Below are 2,500 nucleotides of genomic sequence, written 5' to 3' on the forward strand. Positions count from 1 at the left end.
TGCATGAAATATGTAAGAATTATGTCATTGATGAGGTCTGAAGATTATGTAATATAAAGGAATAATATTCCTGAATATCATGTATCTGTTGCTGCTATACTCTTTTTTTTCTCTCTGTCTTCCTATTTATTCATTTTCTTCCCCTCGCATTATTTTTTTTTTCTTTTTACAAAGAATATATTACAACTTTTTATTTAGTCCCTTGATTTAAATGCAAACAGTAAATCTATGTGCAAAATTATTACTTTATTTATGAGATGCAGCTTATTATATAACTTTCTTTCTTTTTCTCTCTCTCTCTCTCTCTCTCTCTCTCTCTCTCTCTCTCTCTCTCTCTCTCTCTCTCTCTCTCTCTCTCTCTCTCTCTCTCTCTCCCCCCCCCCCCCCCCCCCCCCCCCCCCCCCCCTCTCTCCCTCTCTCCCTTCCTCAAATACGTCCAAATTTACTCTTAATAGTTGGTAACTTTTTTGTAAATATGGTGTAATTATTATATGTGATGTTGTCTTTTAATCTTCAAGCCTGTATAGGAACAGCCAGTGTTTAATAAATTTTCAGAATAAACTTTCATTCTAATTGTGATATCTGTCATGTCAGGAAACCATTTTCTTCAATGATCATATAAGATCGAGACATACATCCATTGGGGGTCATATGAAATATATGGTAATTATATACTGTCAGTTACTTGTATACAGGATTCACCTTTATAACATTTGTGTATTTCTGTTATCATTATTTTTTACTTAAAAGATTGTTTTACTTTACATAGGAATCAATTTTGTGCAAACAGATTACCAAATGCATTCTATTGGATTCTTGGTTGTGAATATTGTGTTTTTGTATGCAATTACTGTTCTATGTATGCACTGTTTCCCAATTGAAGAAGTGGATTTTTTATTTTATTTTTCATGTGACAAAAATCCAGTAACCTGCATTTATATTTCTATACAAGTGCTTTATGGATTATTTACCTCAAAATACTTCTTTTTATTTTACAGGAACCCATAATCTTGCAGGGAAGTATCCATTCTTACATGCAACCCAATGCAAAACGTTTCTTTCATATGTGCACTTCTCTATAAGACTCATTTTCATTTTCTTAGGTTTGCTTTTCTATAAAGTTGTCCTATAGTCTTCACTATTTTAACCTATTGGTCGCGGTTTTAATTAAATATTTATGCAGTAGGATGGCTGGTTTACATTGGCACGGTGCCATCTGAGTCTATGACCGACTGACTTTGCAGCAAATCATGCCATCCGCTGTAATGGGTTAAAGGAAAAGTTCTTTATTATTATTTCTTTTGCAGTTATTCATATATCCAAAATCTATGGTGATGAGCCTGATAAGTTTTGTTTCCCATTGTAACCCCAACCTCCACCAGCAAGGTACATTGTTGAATGCCTCATTATAGCAGTGTACATACTGAACTGTGATACCAAATAAAATGGATTTGTATTACTAATATACAAATTTTACCCCATTGTCTTTTTGTTCTGTATGATAAGTAAAGTTTTGTACATAATTACAAAGTCTGGGTGTTTTACTATGGTCCTTCCATTTTTTAAACCCTCCATGGCAAACAAGAAGGTACAATGCAACCCTCAAGTGCAGGCATATTTTTTACAGTCACTTTTTAAGAAAACCTGTCTGCCCTTTTGTAAATCTTATGTGGTGGTAAATAAAGAACCAAATAATTGGTGGAGTTGAGGTTACTGAAGACCATGACTGACCAGTAGGTATTCAAGGACCCAATTTAGTTCTTATTCAAGTGTGGTCAACAGACACATTAACTCTGTCCTTTGGCACAAAGTAAGGATGGCTGGCTAAAGGTACGGGATGACAGATAATGCTTAAATACTTACATACACTTTCCAGCCCAGACACTTAATTCAGTGATCATGGATGGCATTTAATCTTGTCAGAGCGTAATTTTGGCTCAATTGCATATTATATGTGTGTATTATTTATTACATATAAAATAATATGACTCATGCACACATGACTCCCAAGCTGCTTGTTGAAAAGCTAAATCCTTGAAAAGTAGGCCAAAATCTTTTATTTACATTTTTATTTTAAAATATTTGAGAGACATGTTTGTACTGTAGACAAAGTGAAAAAACATCAAACTAGCAGTTCTCATTAATGCACAGCCTTCAAAGGCTATTTTGTTATGCCTTGTTGACTGTTATAAGGAAATCCATTCCCAATGAGTTAAACAAGCCTGCCAATCTGCAAAACATAATGTTGCATCTGTTGCCCTCACTTAGATCAACGCAATAGGATGATAAAATTTCAGATGAAAAAGTTGAATGATGATAGAAGAAGAAAAAAAAAGAGACAAAAGATGTTAGAGCACAGTTAACTAAGTATAAATATCTGCTTGACCTTGAGAAATCCTACCTAAGTATCCAAGTAGTCACTCCAACTGTATACATACGGATGATAAAAAAAAAATATTTTCTTGTTATTTATTCTTCTAATACATCAAGTGCAAAGTGC

The 2,500-nt window shown here is 33.7% G+C and overlaps 2 protein-coding genes across 6 annotated transcripts in view; one reads left to right on the forward strand and one right to left on the reverse strand.

Moving 5' to 3' along the window:
- Polr3H (RNA polymerase III subunit H) overlaps positions 1-1,530 on the forward strand; it is an 11,784-nt gene extending 10,254 nt beyond the window's left edge. For all 5 annotated transcript variants that reach the window (XM_043003109.2, XM_043003108.2, XM_043003111.2 and 2 more), the window contains exon 6: positions 1-1,530. This exon is cut by the window's left edge and continues 1,253 nt beyond it. The gene's annotated coding sequence lies outside the window, so the exon portion shown is untranslated.
- Positions 1,531-2,457: 927 nt separating this feature from the next.
- LOC122254428 (translation initiation factor eIF2 assembly protein) overlaps positions 2,458-2,500 on the reverse strand; it is a 6,101-nt gene continuing 6,058 nt past the window's right edge. Inside the window, exon 10 of the mRNA XM_043018111.2 lies at positions 2,458-2,500. This exon is cut by the window's right edge and continues 326 nt beyond it. The gene's annotated coding sequence lies outside the window, so the exon portion shown is untranslated.

The sequence above is a fragment of the Penaeus japonicus genome, unplaced genomic scaffold, assembly GCF_977035675.1.
Source record: "Penaeus japonicus unplaced genomic scaffold, GWHDUDI00000001_assembly GWHDUDI00000005, whole genome shotgun sequence".
Classification (NCBI taxonomy): domain Eukaryota; kingdom Metazoa; phylum Arthropoda; class Malacostraca; order Decapoda; family Penaeidae; genus Penaeus; species Penaeus japonicus.